Consider the following 19,935-nt stretch of genomic DNA (forward strand, 5'->3'; position numbering starts at 1 on the left):
ACATGATTTTCTAAAATTATCTAATATAATAACAAAATACTTTTCTAAGTGCACCTGCAGGAGGTCCCAGCTGCAGCAGTGCTGTCACTGTGCAGTCCTGCTGAGGGAGGTTTTTGTATGGGTGTGTAACACTGTGTGGACACATAGGTACTGCTGAGGTCGTGTTGACTCTGACAGTAATAATCTGCTGCATCTCCAGCCTGGACTTCTGTGATAGTCAGAGTGAAATCAGTCCTAAATCCACTGCCACTGAAACTCTCTGGGATCCCAGTCTGACAGGTAGTTTCATCATAGATCAGGAGTTTAGGAGCTTCTTCAGCTTTCTGTTGATACCAGGCTAGCATGTGCTTAGAGTCATATATGTACTGTACACTGTAGGACTGGTCTTACAGCTCACAGTGACTGTCTGTCCAGGGAGAACAGATTTCACAGAACAGATTCTCCACAGTTTCCTATTGACAGCTAGGGACTCTATATCTCAAACCATAGTTTCACTTACAGTATACTATAGTTAATTAGCTATTGAAGTTGATAGAGCAGTGATAGTAGTAGGCACCAAGATTAGCATTGTCAGCTCTAACCTCATTACATTAGAAACACTAACACTTAAACACGCTTCTCTCTGGGTTTACATTATGTACAGTTAGACACAATCTGAGATATACACTCTGACAGCTATATCATCTTGTAACTCCTGGGAAAGAGAAGGTTGCTGCCGGAAAAGGTGTTTGTGGGACCGGTAGGAGGCTCTAACTCTGCTGTCTTTGTGGGTTCTCATTCCCCAGTACTGTGATGGGGTCCCTATACTGTAAAAGAGTCCCGTTCTTCGGATGAGATGTAAACTAGATGCTGACTCTATATGGTCACTAAAAATCCCAGTGTGTTTCTTGACAAGAGTAGGGTGTCACCGTTGTCCTGGCCAAATTTCCCATTGGCCCTTACCCAACATGGTCTCTTCCTGTCGCATCATTCAGGTGGAGCTACAGTGGTGATGGTGGAGGGGAGTCCCTATTCCCTGTGAAGCGCTTTGAGTGTCCAGAAAAATTCAATAATAATAATAAATGGAGGTGGACCTTGTCAGGCAGTTCCAACCCCCCTAGGGAAATCTGCAGCAAGGCATTCTGTCCTGACAAAGTGGTGTGAGCAGTAGAGACCAAGACTGTACTCCTCATGGAATTGACAGTCCATGAGAGGAGGAGATGGAAGTTCATATAAGAGGAAGAGGCTGAGGTAACCAGAATGTAGAGAAGGTGGCTGGAGACCCTTTTTCTACCCCGTGGAAGTGGGAAAAGGAGGAAAAAGGAAGGTTCGAGATGTGGCTGAGAAGAAGAGCTGGAGGCCCACAAACCCTAACAAGAGAGAGGCCAGTAGGAGATACAGCAGGCAAAAGCCATGCAGGTTAACATTCACCTGAATACATGACTTTAGCATTGTTATATTAGCAATTTCAGGAGAGTGGGGTAGTTACACCATTACAAGTGTTACAACAAAACTTGGAAAATTGAACAATTTAATGGGTAAAATACACTGTTTGCAAAAACTGCAAAAACAAATCTCATACTGAAATCTGTCAATAGGTCTTCACCCATAACCTCTATAGAAAAGTACATGTTGAGTATAGAAATTGTGACTAAAATATTCACTGGACTGATGGGAAGAGATCATTTGTATTTCAACACAATAATAATAATAATAATAATAATAATAATAATAATAAACTTTATTTTATATAGCGCCTTTAAAGGTGGCTTCTCAAAGTGCTTTACAGGATAACAATAACAATAAATAAGAAGAATACAACAATAAATTAGAAGAATACACAAGATAAAACACAATTACAATATATAGAGGAGACCTTGAATGGTGGCACTAAGAATAGCAGAGGGGTGAAGAATGGAACCAGTTAAGTAAAGGCTTTTCTGAAGAAGAGGGTTTTGAGTCTGGATTTGAAGGAGTTTAGAGAAGGTGACTCTCTGATATCCTTGGGCAGAGAGTTCCAGAGCTTGGGGGAATAACAGGAGAAGGCCCTGTCACCCATACAATGTAGACAGGCTTGGGGGACAGTAAGGATAGCAGAATTCGAAGAGTGAAGGTTGCGAGGTGGGGAGTAGGGCGATAATATTTCAGACATGTACTGAGGTGCCAAGCCATGCAGAGCCTTATAGGTGAGCATGAGGATTTTAAAGCCTACACGGAATTTGACCGGAAGCCAGTGCAAGGACTCCAGGATAGGAGTAATGTGAACACTTGCACTAGACCTGGTCAGGATTCTGGCTGCTGAATTTTGGACATACTGCAGTTTGTTCAGAGTAGATTTAGATACCCCGGCAAGTAGAGCACTACAGTAGTCAATTCGAGAGAATACAAATGTGTTGATCAGCGTTTCAGCAACAGTTAATGATAGCATAGGGCGTAGTCTTGCGATATGTCTAAGGTGAAAAAAAGTTTTGACAGTATGCTGCACATGTGGGTCGAATGTTAAGCCAGAATCGAATATCACCCCAAGGGTTTTCAATTTTGATTGAAGCTCAAGTACAGAGCCATCTACAGAAAGGGTTACAGGACTGGCTTTATGAAGTTGATGGGGGGTGCCAATAAGCATGACTTCAGTCTTGTTGCAGTTAAGATTAAGGAAGTTTTGAGTCATCCAAATTTTTATTAGATAGAACAGAAATGTTATTAGATAGAATAGATACAGCCACATCAGTGTCAGGTTTGGTATGGATGTATATTTGAGTATTGTCAGTGTAAAAATGAAAGCTGAGGCCATGTGATCTTAAAAGCTGACCAAGTGGGAACATGTAAATGCTGAAGAGCAAGGGGCCCAGTATTGAGCCCTGAGGAACACCAGACTTAACAAGACCAATTTCAGACCTAAATTTGCCAAGATAGACAAAGTGACAGCAATCAGTGAGATAAGACTTGAACCATTTGAGAGCAGTGTCAGAAACTTTGAACACAGTCTCAAGACGAGAAAGTATGATGTCATGGTTTACAGTTTCGAAAACAACACTGAGATCAATAAGAATTAGGGTAGGAAGAGAACCAGAATCAGAAGCTATTAGAAGATCATTAGTGACTTTGACCAGGGCAGTTTCTGTGCTGTGAAGTTTGTCGGAAGCCAGACGAGGGGTTCCAAAATGATATTTGGGTATGTAACTGAAATGTGACAGCATGTTCTAGAATTTTTGCAAGAAAGGGTGAGGTGGAGATGGGGTTAAAAATGTTTAGACTGTCCAGAGCCATGTTAGGCTTTTTTGGCACAGGGGTAATGGCAGCAGTTTTGAGAACCATTGGTACAACACCAGTGCTCAAGGATTCATTTATTATATTGAGGACAACAGGGCAGAGAGAAGTGAAAAAAGACTGAAATAAATTGGTTAGAATGGGATCTAATATACAGGTGGTGGATTTCATATATGAAAGCAGTTTAATGAGGGATACAGAGTCAAGAAGAGAGAAGCTGGAGAGAAGGGAACTGGTAAAGTTGGACGAACAAGGAGGAGGTGTGGAAGTGATATGCATTGTGGAGTAGAATGTGATGCCAGATGTTGTTGATCTTGGAGCTAAAGAAATCTAGGAATGTGTTGCAAAATTGCGATGAGGCAGCTAATGCGGTGGGGTAGTTTGGTTTTAGCTGTCTGTTGATGGTGGTGAAAAGATGCCTGGGGTTGTTATGGTTATTTTTAATGATGTGAGAGAAGTAGGTGGATCTAGCAGACTCTATCGTACAGATGCAGCCATTCAAAATGGGTGGGGTATTTCACGGCATACCCCGGTGGGCGTGTCGCGGTATCACGCGGTGTCACGCAGTGTCACGTGGTTAATCGCGCGTCATTTGACGCTCTGCCGGAAACTATCCGGCGTCACCTTGTAAAACCGCCAGGGGGAGCTTAACCTCTCATGTACAGCATTTGAGCTTTTAGTTTTGAACTGTGTATTACAGCATGTTAATCATCAGTCATTAAAATGTTGGTATATTTTATGAAAGCAAGATTGCTCAGTTGGACAAAAGTACACAACCTACCTTTATCAGAAATATTTATGCATCAAAGCCTTTACCGAAGATATTACTAATAGTATTAATAATGGATGACTTTGGACAAGCTGTATACTCATAGTATAATTTCTTTAGCACATTTGTACAAGCACTTGGAATCTGTCCAAGCCATACTTTGTCAGGCATTTTGTTTTACTTCAACGGGCATAAAAACTTCCTTGCTTTTAACAGGGCTTTTCATAATTTCTAACTACGAAAATGATTTAAAATGCGACACTTATCATTCAACTAGAGCTCAAAATATCACAAGGATCCTCAAGAGCACAGCAAAGAGTGTATTAAAAGATACTTGTATGTATCAACGCTTTCTTTTCCGTATACCAGATTTTATGGAACCACTTCAGAGGGGTGTCAGCTAGTCAGATTCCAGGAATCGGTACTTTAAAGGAAAAATACACACCTGTATTCCATTTCTCCCTAACGATTTTAAGCATCGAAGTATTTAACTAGCATGTGAAATAGCGTGTGAAAAAGTGGTAGTTTTAAGCTTTTCTGCTAATATAATATGGAATCGCGTATCTAAAGAATTTAATAACGATATAATTATATTCGTGTACTGCGACAGGGCTGTGTAGGGCTGTTTCGCCTGCCTGTTCATGTGAGTTGTCCTGTAGCCTACTGGTCTACGTGCCTGGCTAACAACTTGCAGGTTGTGTGTTCAAATCCAGCTGGTGATGGACTTTTCTTTTAACAAACATTTCTTCGAAAAAATAGAATAGCGATATTATGGACAATCAATTGACTTTTATATTTCAAAATATCGCAACATGATCGATTCTAAGTCATTTTTGATAACAATGAATAGTCACCTTCTTCCCTTCTGACAACAGTTCCTGCTTCTATTGTGTGTGTGTGTGTGCAATAGAGTAAATTTTTATAGAGAAATGGAGGCTGGACAGTATGCGTTACAATATAAACATTTATATTGATTTAAATCGTGTTCTGATTTAAATCGCAAACGCGTGTTTAATTATGTGTTTTTTAATCATAATCAGGCTAATGCATTTCTACATTTCTGTATGAACCAGCTTAGAGGTTCATACAAAAAGACAGCTTGTGTTTAAATTGAGTATAAGGTAATTTATGCTTCTAAAGTCATGGTCAGCATTTATTATTGTACTGTGCTGTAAACTTGTTCTGTGCCTAGTCACATTATTTTATAGCGTTTTTATAGCATTATTAAATCCGGTGGCACTGTGTGTTAGTTTCCTGACTCCCATGTCACATGGTCTGTGATTGAATCCCATGGAAACAGGTTTATTGCATGCTGAAAAAAGATCTGGGGGGATCATTGCGTGGTACAGAGCGGAGCTCAATCAATTCTTATGGAATGTGTTTTCTTTCTTCTTTTTTTCAGCATGGAATAAACCTGTTACTTGATTCATATGGATGCCCGGTTCCGCCGGGGATTCAAAACATTTTTTTTTTAATCGGGTATCGAAGGGAATAGGCAGTATAACCCTGTTCATGCACAAACTGTGGCATGTTACATTGATTTGGGTGTCTCCTCTTGCCAGAAAGCTCTAAATTGCATTTTGAGCGCGGTTTTTGACTTTTTTTAAATTGCATTTTGGGTGCGGACAGCACATACAAGGGTTAATGAACTGCGCCAAGAAATTTAAAATAGTATTCTTTAGGTGTGAGGGTAGGAGTGGACCGCAGCAGGCATAATCAGCAAACCAGGAAAACAAAGAACAGGACAGGTGAGATGTGTATCCAGAAAGCGAGTGATCAGAAAAAGGAAATGGTGTCTTTCCCTGGCATTAGCTCAGCGGTATGGTGTAAGTTTACCCTTACTTCGTGCGACTGGAAAAGAATATGTGATCGGTTCAACTAAATGCTTCGTAGAAGGAGGCGCTCTTTTCCTCTAGTCTAACATTCTGTCCACAAACAAAACATTCCTGTTTGACAAGAGGAATTGAAAAAAAACAATTTTGTCAATGGAAACCGGTGTGTGTGTCTCTCTCTGCTGGATGTCCCTCTCACTCTCTGCTGAATGAATAAAAGCATTTTATTAAAAACGCGTTTGCGTTTGTCTGGTATTTACTTTGGTCCCTTTTAACTGTTTTTCGATCTACTGTATTGCTTTGAGATGCCACTTTTAAAGGTGATATGTAAAATAAAGTTTTTTATTATTGTTATAGAGAAACATGATCAGATTTTCCCTGGTTCAGAAAAAAAGATCTAAAGTGCTACATGTAACTTTCTTAATTCGATGTATTTAAAGCAGTGAACTACTGTGGGTGTAACATAACATTCAGAAATACAATCGAGAATAGTTTTGTGGTGTTTGTTTAGATGAAACGTTCCTAAAACGTATAACGTAACAAAATTAAAGACGATTAAAATCTGTAATCTTTCCCACAAGTCATCGGAAAGTTTCTGCTTTGTGTAAGGATGGTATCAAAAAGCAATCTTAAGTGGTGAGAAAGCTGTGCCCAATGTATTTAAGGGACTTAAAAGTAAAAGGAGATGCTTCATATTGCTTGACTAATTTTAAAAACTAAGTTATAAATGCAGACGCTCCCTCGGTGCCGCGCCGGGTGTAAATATTAAAAATATACATACCCAACACTGATTGTACCCATCTGTCATGCAAATAAAACACCTTGAATTGAATTGAATTGAGGGAGAGAGGGAGGAGGGGGAGAGAGATAACCAGGACTCAAGGCAAATAAGATACACTCCACAGGCATTCACAACAGCAACATATGAAACGTTTGCACGTATAGTTAAGTTATTACTTGGTTTTCAAAGTGCAATGAAATACAATATTGCTGTTGTTGCTGTTCTTGTTGTTTTTATCCTGTAAAGCGTTTTGAGAAGCCACCTTTAAAGGCGATATATACTGTAAAAGCGCTGATTCTTATGGAATGTGTTCCGCCGGGGATTCAAATTTTTTTTTATTTTTTTTTTAATCGTGTATCTAAGGAAATCTCAGTTTAACTTTGTTCATGAACAAATAGTGGCATGTTACATTATTATTAGTTTTTTTGTTAACAAGGCTCGCCAGCTAATGTGAATCGAAACCTATCTTTCTAGCTTTTAAAGTCGTGCGATGTGTAAACCACAATTCAACTAGAGAAAAAAAGACCTGACTGACAAGATTTAAGATGTGGCTGTCAATGTTGGATTAAAAAAAACACATTGCCCGACGTTTGTTGCATTGCTTGAAAAATAACTTTATTTCGAGAGACTGGATAAGTAATTCAAGTGTTTTTTTTAACTTCCTGAAAAACAACTAATAATTTAACTATATGTGCAAACGTTTTATGATATGTCGCTGTTGTGAATGTCTGTGGACATGTGCTGGCTGGACAGGAGGCTCCACTGCACACAGAGAGGGGCGGGAGGAGGGGACAAGCCGATACATACTCTTAGAGTTTGATTAATAGGGAATATAATACAAAAATATAGTACTAAAAATAAGATACACTCTACAGACATTCACAACGGCGACTGTCAGAAGATAGGACACAGCGGCTCAGGCACCCGCTGAATGGAAAAGGGGCACTTTAATGTTCTGTATGGCTAATACTAAAGCCAATACTGGCTCAATACCATCAATGGGCTTTGACGTGCTAATGCGTTGGTTTAACAGTCCGGGTGTGGCAAGCTTCCAATGTCAACTCGACTCGATTGGAAGACAATGAACGTATTTTAGCCCTAAATGAATTAATAGCAAACATGGTTTACATAAAATACATTTTTCCAAGAAAGTTTATAATAATACGATCTATAGTTGAAATCTGAGCCTAAATATAAAGGAAAAGCATTTTCAGAGAGCAATCACGCTGTGTTTATGTAGAAAAAGCGATTAGGTTTATGAGCAATCTAATTACCTATTCGCTTAAAACGCTATATAAAATAAAGTTTATTTAGAGATGAATGATCAGTGTTCCAGTTTAAATAATTTTTGTAGTAGGGCTTGGACAGATTCCAAGTGCATTTTTGCAATTTACGTTGCATTGTCCAATGTTCTGTTGTAATACAGTCTAGAATACAGTTAGTCTAAGCTTTATCAGCTTATTTAAAATAAATTTCTTGAATCCCCGGCGGAACACACTCCATAAGAATCAGCGCTTTTATACAGTATATCGCCTTAAAACACATATATTTAAACACGCGTTTACGATTTAAATCAAAACGCGATTCAAATCAATATAAATGTTTATTTTGTTACGCATAGGTGACTATTCATTGTTATTAAAAAGACTTAAATTCGATCATTTTGTGATATTTAGAAATATAAATTTGTTTGGTGCGAGTGAGGTTTTATTTAATCTCTGACCAAGGGAAACATTTCATTTTTTCAAAGAAATGTTTGTTAAAAAATAAAGTCATAGTTCCATGGGATTCAATCACAGACCATGTGACATGGGAGTCAGGAAACTAACACACAGCACCACCGGATTTAATAATGCTATAAAAACGCTATAAAATAATGTGACTAGGCACAGAACAAGTTTACAGCACAGTACAATAATAAATGCTGACCATGACTTTAGAAGCATAAATTACCTTACACTCAATTTAAACACAAGCTGTCTTTCTGTATGAACCTCTAAGCTGGTTCATACAGAAATGTAGAAATGCATTAGCCTGATTATGATTAAAAAACACATAATTAAACACACGTTTGCGATTTAAATCAGAACACGATTTAAATCAATATAAATGTTTATATTGTAACGCATACTGTCCAGCCTCCATTTCTCTATGAAAATTTACTCTATTGCACACACACACACAATAGAAGCAGGAACCGTTGTCAGAAGGGAAGAAGGTGACTATTCATTGTTATCAAAAATGACTTAGAATCGATCATGTTGCGATATTTTGAAATATAAAAGTCAATTGATTGTCCATAATATCGCTATTCTATTTTTTCGAAGAAATGTTTGTTAAAAGAAAAGTCCATTGAGCACCAGCTGGATTTGAACACACAACCTGCAAGTTGTTAGTCAGGCACGTAGACCAGTAGGCTACAGGGGAACTCACATGAAAAGGGAGGCGAAACAGCCCTACACAGCCCTGTCGCAGTACACGAATATAATCATATTGTCATTAAATTCTTTAGATTCCATATTATATTCCCTATTAATCAAATTCTAAAAGTATGCTTGTTGACTCCGGTATCTCTTCAGTTAAAGACTTCGATGCTTAAAATGTTTAGGGAGAAATGGAATACTGGTGTGTATTTTTTTCTTTAAAGTACCAAGACCAGCTATATACAGTACTGTATGTTTATGTTCCAAAATTAATATCGTTTATGGCCTTCACACGCGTTACAGTATGCTCCTATTCTTTTTATGCTCAGCTACTAAGATTTCCCTTCAGTGGTAAAATTCAATATCTAAAACGGGCACAGTAAAGACGTTTACTGTAAGTCTTTCTATGACAGACCAACGGACCACGAGTGCCCCTGTCGGTCAACCAATCACGTACCGCGGTACCCCGCGTCATCTTGCGTCATGATGCGCGACACCGCAGCCAATTACCTGCGGTACGTGTCCGTACCGATCACTTTGAATGGCTGCATTTGTATCCTTATATTCAGACAAGTATTCTTTCCAAGCCTGTTAATGTCCGATAATGCCAGAAAGACGCCACCTACACTCTAGTTTCCGGGAGACTGCCTTCATAGATCACAGATGGTCAGTGTACCATGGGGCAGGGCGAGAAAAGGAGATGGTTTGAGCTTTTAGAGGAGCACAGGTGTTGAGGGTAGATAAAAGAGTGTTAGTAAGAAAATTAATGTTGTCCTCTAAAAGGTCAGAAGAAGAGAAACAAGATAAGGAGGATAAAACAGAATTTGTGAACCTAGGCTGATCAATTGATCGCCAATTGTGGAAATTTACAGAGCATGAGGGGTTAGTGTTAGAAACAGGTAATTGAAAAGAATAGCTAAGTGGTCAGAGAGGCTTAGATCAAGGGGAGAGCAGTGGGAGACAAAAGTGTAATTTACAATGATTAAATCTAGGGTGTATCCTTTGTTATGTGTTGGGCTACGAACAAACTGAGTTAGATCAAAGCATCCCAACAGAGCTAAAAAATCCTTAGCCAAACTGGAAGACCTTGAGTCAATGTGTATATTAAAGTCCCCAAGAATAAGGATCCTGTTAAATCTGAGGCATAAGAATGAAAGTAAATCAGAAAACTCACCTAAAACGGCTTTGTTAGATTGTTTGGTCTATAAACTGTGGCAATGATGGTAGAGTGGGGAACAGAGACATTTAAAACAAGACACTTAAAAGAAGAGAGAAGAGGTGCAGTAACAGGACTTAAATTGTAAAGAAGATTGTAAATAACAATGCCCCCACCTCTGCCTGAGAGACGCAGGAGGTCAAACAACCCATAGGGACTAGTTGGTTAAGCAGGAGACCATCGTTTTTTCTGTGCCAGGTTTTGGTTAAGCACAGAAAGTCCATTTTTTATCTGTAATAAAGGCTAGTCTGGGGGATCCAAGGGGAAGCAGAGTGAGTTCCAAGCGCGGTAGTGAAAGTAAATTTTTTGGGTTGGTGTGGGATGGTCTTACAGTCTTGTGCCGAGAGGCAGGGATAGACTCGGCAGGTAGATGAATGAAAGAAACCGTGTCCTGTGCTGCGATGAATGTAAGAAAGATCCCAATATTATGGCAATAATCAAATGTGTTTTTTACCAGGAAATAATTCTGTTTTAGTTGCAGCAGTTGCAGTGAGGTGTACCTTAGAAGCATATTTGTGGAATCTGTGATGATGTGACAAAACAAAGGGAATAGAAATCCTGAATCAAGGCAGTAGCAGGTAGTTAAAAGTCCAAAACAAAAAACAATTCCATCGGGGAGTAGTTGGCAGTAGAAGCAGCAGTCACAATGGAAGTCATGTTAGTAAATTGCAATGTGGAGCGGATAAAAGTAATTAGAAACCAGGGTGGCAGAACAAGAAAAAAGAAAATAAAAAGAAATGAAAACTGGTGAGAGGAGGGGCAGCGTTCCCTCTCAGCCAGAACCAGAAGCCATAATAATGAGTTAAATGGAGGCATTAAATGCTGTTCTCCACAATTTGGAAATTAAAATATCCTATTATTTATTGATATTTAGGCTGTATGTTGACAGGGATATTTCTTTCATCAGGAAAAGACAAGGGGAAATAAATTTCTTTTCTGATGCTGAGGTACAACCTGATATAAACAAACCACTCAGTACCTCTCTCACACTTGCTGAAAAAAGTGACCACAAGACATTCCTTACTGGGAAAAAATTACTGGACACTCAATCTTTAAAAGTAACGATGACTTTACTGTCCTGCAAATCAATAAGACTTTACAGAATAAAGATTATAAGTTAAGAAGTTTAAGCTGTAACTCTTTATAAATGTACAAATCCAGCCCCACTACTGTCTGCAGCTCAGATCTCATCTCACTGTGTATGAATGAGCTGTGTAATGGAAGGTGCTTTACACCTGATCTCCCTCTCCCTGCCTCACTCTTTCTCTGAGGTGCTAATCTTTCTCCCTGTACTGCAGACATGTCTCCTTTACTGGGCTCTGCTTCAGTCCAGGGCTTCACAGGGCTGTACAGACTGGGTGTGTGCTTATCTATGATCAGATCTTCACATCTATCCCTCATCTCTCTCTCTAATGAACTGTCTTCTGTCTCCTTCTCAGACCAATTCTGCAGAGTATAATAATAATTACATCCACTGTTACCAATAGAAAACTGGAGAAACTCCTTAACTTCTGAACTACGTGTAGATTGAATGATGGACCCTATACGGAGTTGTGGAGGTGAGTCAGGAGAGATTAAAGGTAAATCCAAAACATAAAGCAGAAGCGTAGTCAACGACAAGTTCCGGGTTCAATACCAAAGATAATCCAGGAGGAGAAGGCAGACAAGTCCAAAACACTAGACGAGATCGAAGTCAAAGGTGAGTTCCGGGTTTGAGTATCCAAAAGCAAGAACGAGTAATTATAAATGCGAGGCAAGGAGTTCCGAGGAAGCTAACAATATCAAGCAATGTTCAGTGAAACAGAGCAGGCCCAAGTATGTTTGGAAGTGGAGGGTGTGTTAACAAGTGAGGCGCTCTGATTGGATGAAGGGATAGACTGGCAGCGTTTGCGGGGATCGCCTCTGGCTGGTGCTTGTTTGGGGTGAGACCGTTTGTGTGGAGGATTCCGCTTAGCAGCTCCGACCAGTCAGATTGAGATCCCAGAGCAGTTTTTGTTTCCAGGTGTGTAGTACACACTCTGGTAACTCTGACAGTATCAATCTGCTGCATCTTCAGCCTGGACTCCTGTGATGGTCAGAGTGAAGTCAGCCCCAGATCCACTGCCAGGAAAGGGAAGGACTATGTATTTGTGTCTATGTCGTGCTGTTGTCACGCCCTCTGCAGCCAGAGGGCACTCCTTCTCTGTCCTGTCTCTCATTTCTGGTTCTTTGCTGTCCTTCCGGTGTTTCTCTCTCTCTGGGGCTATATATTTCCGGGTCTTTCAGTCTGCCTTCACTCAGCATTGACGTTCGGATGTCCTGAAACCTGCCTAGCACCAGGTCGCCCCACGTCAGCTGCCTGAGGGCATAGGTTTCTATACGGCATTTCCTGAACAGCTGAGCCCGGGCTGACCCCCGCCTCGCCGCTACGCATAGGGTCTTTTCGCTCTCCTGCCTCTCCACGGTTCGTCCCTTCTGACAGCCCTGACAGAATGCTGAGCCATTTTTGACCCTGCGAGCGGCGTCTTTCGTTTCTCCGCAGCTTTTTTCTTTCTCTCTGGGCTTTTTTTTTTCAATTCCTCTATTCTAATCGCTGGATATCACTCCGATCATCCGTGTCTGTGAGCGGGTCCTGTGCCTGGCTTTCCTCGGGTTGTCCACTCCGATATCAGCGTTAGTTTGGTGAGCTTTCTGCCGTTCCTCCATTCTTTTCGCTGGATATCTCTCCGGGCATCCGTGTCTGTGAGCGGACTACGGTCTGGCTTTCCTCGGGTTGTCCACTCCAATATCAGCGTTAGCATGTGAACGTGCCTATTGCCCAGTCTGTGTTTTTTTTCCCCCGGGTTTTTTGTTTTTTAATCTTGTTTTTGCCTGTTGTTTTGATTTTTCTCTTCTTTTCTCTTTTCTCTTCTTGGTCTCTTGCTTGTGTACCTTTTTATTTTAAGTCTCTGAAGCTCTACTTGACCCCCCCTTCCTCTATCCAATAAAGGTTTATACCCTGTAGGAGGGGGTAGCTCTCAGCTGTGGACTCCTGGAGGTTTCCTTTCAGTTAAATGAGGTTTTTCCTCCCCCCAGTGCTGTGCAGTTCATTTATGTGTATGGGCATCAGGAGCCGCCCATTAAGGGGGGGTACTGTCACGCCCTCTGCAGCCAGAGGGCGCTCCTTCTCTGTCCTGTCTCTCATTTCCAGTTCTTTGCTGTCCTTCCGGTGTTTCTCTCTCTCTGGGGCTATATATTTCAGGGCCTTTCAGTCTGCCTTCGCTCAGCATTGATGTTCGGATGTCCTGAAACCCGCCTAGCACCAGGTCGCCCCACGTCCGCTGCCTGAGGGCGTAGGTTTCTATACGACTCCTGAACAGCTGAGCCCGGGCTAACTCCCCGTCTCGCTGCTAAGCATAGGGTCTTTTTTGCTCTCCTGCCTCTCCACGGTTCGTCCCTTCAGACATCCGTGACAGCTGTGTGTGCACTGTGATGGACTCATGTCTGGTCCAGGGTGTATGCTGCCTTGCTCCTACTTCTTCCTGGGGTAGGATTTGGCTTCCCTGTAAATTGGATAAGTAGTTATTGAAAGAAATGTGATGTGAAAGCTAAGGACTGTTTCCTTCACATTTTAAGCTGCAAGGATTTATTAATTTGCAGGACAGAAATGTAACTGGTTCAGTTTTTATCAGTTTGTACTTTGTACTAGGATTTCATTTCCCCTTTTCTTTTCCTAAGTATAGAAATATCTTTGTAAACCTGCAACCTAAATCTAGATTAGAATACTGTATTTTCAAATGTGTAGAAAACAATGCCTCCAGTTCAGATTCTTTATTTCTAAAGCCAATAAGGAGATGTAATTTGATCTGATCATCACAAACCTTGTTACTGAGTGTGCAGCTGATCGCGACAGGCTGTGTCCTGTGTCTTTGCTTTTTCTCTTTTCTTCAGTATCACAGTATCATTCAGAAATGTTGAGTGTGAACCATACATAACCAAATTATTTTTATATATTGTTGATTACAAACCTGAATGACAACCATTTGCTGTGGAGCAGTGGCACTGTGGCTAAGGCTCTGCACCTATGATATGGCTAGAAAGTTCCTGGTTCAAATCTCATGGCTGGTAGAGGAATCCTACTCTGTTGGGGCCCCTAAGCAAGGCCCTTAACTGCAACTGCTCCAGGGGTGCTGTATAAATGGCTGACCCTGCACTGTGACCCCAAGCTTTTCTCTCCCCACCTGTGTCTCACGGAGAGCAAGCTGGGGTATGCGAAAAGACAAATTCCTAATATAAGAAATTGTATATGGCTAATAAAGTGATCTTACCTTATGTATCCTCTTCAACATAGCAAAAATCATCTTTGATTAACAGATTTCTTTGTGTTAATGTTCTAACGTCACTCAGTGTGTTTGTGTACAGTTAAGCTCCTCCACAGGCTGTGATCTGTGTCATTGTCTTCACCCTCAACACCTGCAGGACCTACTAAGGGGGGGTTTTGTACAGCTGTGTGACACTGTCAAAGTACCCAGTACTACTGTACTGTCAGTACTACTGACTACTGTTCAGGCAGTACTCACTCTTACAGTAATAATCTGCTGCTTCTTCAGCCTTACAGCTCACAGTGACTGTCTGTTCAGGGAGAACAGGTTTCACTCCTGCAGTCTGATTCACAGTGATCTGTTCACTGGATTCTGAAAATCAACAACAAGTTAATGATAAACTATGTAAAGACAGGACATGAAATTATTATTGCTTTTGTAATTTTGATCTCCTGTGTCTGTAAGCACAAAACTCTGAAGCACAAGAAGAACTGGAAGCCAACAGAGCTCTGAGTTTGTCAGTCTGCCGTATTGAGAGAACCTGCTCCCATGATGGAAAGCTTCTTCATCATGAAAGACTCAGCACTTCCAGCTTTTATTCAGAATGTGCTTTAAGAAAAAAAGTCATCTGTGTCTCTGTTTTTAAGATTTTGTGCCTTAAAAACCATCTTACTCAATTGTGCTTTGTTTGAATGGTTTGGTCTGGTAAGAGAAGTACAGATGAAATGTGCATTTATAAGCATGGTGATGTTGATTTAGAACATAACCAGTGTGATGCAACCCAGCCTCCCAAGATCTGTCCTCATACGAATTACAGAAGCACAGCCACATCCTCCTTATAAATGACACTCAGGGAGTAAATGTGAGGAAGATCAGTTCTGATCTGACAGTCACCGCCTTCTGTCTTCCCAGGGAAAGGGAATTACAATGGAAATGCCACTAGGTGTCGCCATAAGAATGACTTCAAAAACTATGGAAGTAATGTCACCTGGTGTCACTAGTTGTGTAATAGAATAATGGCTTAAAATGTGAACTTCCACATCTGGGGGTTTAATGAGGATATTAACTTGTGTTTAAAAGTAGGTCTTTATCGATGTTTGGTGGAATAGGTGATGGAGGAGAATGGGATGTAATTGGGAGCAGTTTTGTTGGTAAGGAGGTATAATAATTAGTTTGCAACAGAAGATAGAAGAACAGAAGACAGATTTAGTTCTGATAGCTACTCTGCCTGTAAGTTCTTTTTTTAAAAACAAGTTTTGGAAAATCACCTTAACTACTCCTGAAGTGAACTGGTTGTATCTGTTGAGTCAGTCAGAACCCAACAGTTACAGTCAGATTGAAATCCAGATATCAGTGTATCTGTTCAGGAGTAGAGTGTCAGATCTCTGCTTTAGATTGTCCAGTGTCTCTCTAACTAAAAGACTGAAGTTGGTTTGACTCTGAAAGTGTCAATAATGCATCAGGCTCACTTCTGCAGAGTGAGCTGGGATTTGCTATGGTAACTGGCCAACCCACCACTCTCCTATTGTTCAGTGCCTGTTACCAAGGAAAGGCTTTCTGACAGGAAACCTGTACCACCTGCAGGAAATTTACATCCACACCCGCACCAGGTGGTGCAGAATATTTAAGGACTGCTGGGACAATAATTTAAGTGCCAGCAGTCTTAATCACATGGTGCTCTGTGATTAAGACTGCTCAGAGCCTCCCTGTATTCCTTGTTCCAGGATCTTTAGTTTCCTAGTTCTCTAGCACCCTGCCTTGTGCTGTGTCTTGGATATTTAACCCTTGCTTTGTTCTGAGTCACCTGGATTTGTCCTTTGTGATCTGGTATTGTGTATTTCAACCTTGGTTGCTTATCTTGACTGTGGTTCTAGATTTGCTCCTCAGTGCCTTTACTGTGTCTCTCTGGCTTTGAGCCACACGTGCTTCTGGTCACAGATCTGCACTGTTTACCTGCACCAGTCTCTGCCTGTGTCCCCAGCCTGTACTGCACCACACATGCCTGTGTGCTCACCACAGCTTGGCCTTGTCTATCTGCACTTCCTGAAGTCTCCTGTTCTCGTCAGCATCTCGTCCTGTTCTTTTGCCCAGGGCATGGATTCATCTTCTGTCTTACATCCTCTTCTTAATTTCACTTTAAACAGTGACATTATGAACATTAAACAGGAAATATGTTGTAAACAAGAGGCGGCCATTTGGTCCATCTTGCTCATGTGACATTTCAAATGAGTGAATCTCAAATTGTATCTAGAAGCTTTTTGAAGGAGAGACCAGACCTTGGACCTGAACCACCTGGGTGGAACATTTTATTTTCTGAATGTGATCTTCCATCCTCAATGAGCTACAGAGTCTGAAGTGTCCTTTGAGCTGCCCCTGTCAGGATTGAGATTGTTCAAACCTTCTTTACGTCTGCCTTGTTCTAGATTGAAGAGATTAAGTTCCTTTAACCCGTCTCTATAACAACCGACTGACTGGTGGTTTATCTATAGAGACCAAGGACCATTCTTATTCTTCCAGCTCTTTCTAATGATAAAATCACTTTGAGGTGCAGTGAGCAAAACAGAGGACTGTTCTGCATCAGGTATTACTAGTGTATTTAAGAACTACTCTGGGTTTAAATTCCACTCTTTGTGCCAAATACACTGACCATCTGTCAATGTTTTACCCCAGACTGTCCTGATAACCCTGAAGAATCAGCATAAACACCCAGATGTCCTTCCTGCAGCTCTGAATCCCCATGAGACAGGATTAACAGGTTTTCTATGAGCAGTCGGAGCTGCATCCTTACCACTGCCATGATTGTAGAATCTTATCCCTGCTGCAAAGGGGACTTTTACACTTCTTAAAATGGGGTAAAAGATGACAGTAAATGACAAAAGATAATTCATCCTTATGTTCCACCTTTAACAACCTGCTGGTTTCCTACTACGTTAGTTATAGCAGTGGTTCTCAAAGTGTGGTCCGCAGACCACCAGTCATCCGGGATCGTGTGCCAGGTGGTCCGCGGGCTGACCTAATCATCTTTCTTAAAACAAGTCTACGCTGTTTAAGTTTAAGTCAGAGGAAACAATATTGTAGTGTTCGTTACTAAGGGGCTTCCCCTAGGAGCATTGTTAAGAACTGCAAGCGGTAAAAAGTGGGAGGTGGGACTTGTGTGTTGATTCTAGGTACAGTATCAGAGTTTCACCAGCCATTAAAGGGACTGTGTGTGTCAGTAATGGGGCGTGCACCAGTCTAGTTGTAGGCTTGGCTGACTTGAGGGTCTGCCGAAAGGGCAAAGTTTCCATTCGTTCTCCTTGGTTGTACCCTTCTGTTGCCTTTGTGTTTTAATGAAGCCTGAGTTATTGCGGACCACCTCGCCTCTTCATTTTCCTCATCAGCTTCAGTGTTTTAGTTTTATGCACCACGAATGAAATGATGTCACACATTGAAAACAAGTCAGTTTGGCAGTGATGTCCTTGGCGTCGTGCACCAGTGTATTGTTGTTAGTGATGCACGGGTCACCCACCCGATCTAAAATATTTTTTTTAAACCCGAGTGAACCCGTACATCACAAGTTGTCATGACTGCGTGGTTACGCTGTTTACGTTTTGATATGCGAGTGTGGTTCGACCGTTGCTCTTATTGTTTGTACCATTTCGTTCTTACTTTTGAATATTGTGGCCCCCTCGCCTGGCGTTGTGGCTGAGGAGCGCCCAGCTGAGGTGCGTGGAGAGGTGCAGGATGGGAGGAGGAGACAAAAGAGGGCTACTGGCCACTGCCGGTTGACCATCTGGTGCGGTTGCACATTGAAGTGGGATGTTGGGCTGCCATGTAAATAGTTATCCCCGGTTTATACCCTTTTATACCTGTAACCACTTAACCACCCTATAGTACCTGTACCCCAAATGTCCCGAGCGTCTTATAGCCCGATGCCGCTGTATTTGAGTGCTGATGTCTTTTCTGCTGTGCTGGGAATAAAGGGCACTTTCCACTCTTACAGCCTGAATTTCTCTTATAAGGTGGATGCAGGTGATTACATCACCTGTAAAGCGCTTAGAGTGGAGTGTGATAATTCCATATGGACATCAGATAATTCCATATGAACTTTTGCATTTCAATGCATTTTTTTTGCCATCCTGCCTCTTAAGAAGGTAGTATTTATATCCCCTGGATTAAGGCAATGTATTCTGTTTGTGACGATTTCATATTTTTTTAAAAAATGTACAAATTCATTTTAATATACAAACTTCTATGGCACAACCAGAAGATGCTGTATTAGAAAATATAAATATTTTTTCTTTAATGTACAAGTGTCTCCAGCATGTCATGCACTATATGCACTATATAAGTATAAGCATCTATTAATTATTATTATAATGTCTTACTTTGAGTTTGAAAGTTCTGAGTGTAATTTAAGGAAGCAGAAGGCTTATTATGGAGCACTGGCTCAAATCTGGGACGCTGAAATGCAAATATAGCGATGATAGTGACAGCACAAGTGCAAGTAAGATGCAGAATAGAAGTGAAAATGTGAGTGTGGTAATTTGTGAACCATACCAGCAGTACTGTAATTCTAATTCCAATAGTTTAATAAATGTGATGTGCAAGGAAGCAGAAGGTGTGCTTGATGTGATGTCTTCGTCTGCTTCCCCACATGAGACTAATGTTGTCCAGCTTGGATCCAGATATCACTTTTCTGATTGTTCAACAAAAGCAGCTCCATTCTTCACAATAAAATAAAAATATGCAGCTTTGTTTGTAAAAATATTAGTACTTTTCATAAAATTTAATTCAATATTAGTTATTTTTAGTACGTTAATAGGTGATGATTTTTATAGGGAAAGAAGTGGACGTAGGCATACTGTACCTACGTACCAGTACCTGTACCAGTATGTGGTCCACCGCATCTGTGATTTGGTGTAAGTGGTCCGCGGAACATACTGTATAACTTTGAGAACCACTGGGTTATAGGGACAGATTGCCCCCTGCTGGAGATTGTACGTGTGATGTTAACATCATAGCACAGGAGCACAACATACTGCCAGTGTGCATTACAGGCATTGTATTAACATACACTTAGTTGTGCTCAGCAGGCAGCGATTTACTCAAAAACTCTACGCCGACATGCATTGTTGTTTTATGTTTTCTTGTTCACACTTTATGAAGCTGATGGGAAAAATGCAGCCTCGTCCTTTTTGTATGTTTGCGGTAAAATTCTCCTGCGTCCAGTCCAGGGAGACATCTCAGCTTGCGAATTGTGACTGCCGGGCTCGTCGCGACTCACTAAGGATAAACTAAATAGCACTAAAAACGGACAGGTGAGAGATTTTAAAAACGTATCAGTAATTCTGTTCACTAAAACCAGAATCGCAACAAGGCAGTTTTACCGGGCAGAGAGCTCGGGGA

At 41.0% G+C, this 19,935-nt stretch overlaps 1 gene segment (V, D, J or C); it reads left to right on the forward strand.

The window, feature by feature from the left end:
* The window catches only part of LOC148815799 (Ig kappa chain V-III region MOPC 63-like), a 72,636-nt gene that overhangs the window by 49,707 nt on the left and 2,994 nt on the right, over positions 1 to 19,935 (forward strand).

This window comes from Atractosteus spatula, chromosome 24, assembly GCF_055471065.1.
Source record: "Atractosteus spatula isolate fAtrSpa1 chromosome 24, fAtrSpa1.hap1, whole genome shotgun sequence".
Lineage (NCBI taxonomy): Eukaryota > Metazoa > Chordata > Actinopteri > Semionotiformes > Lepisosteidae > Atractosteus > Atractosteus spatula.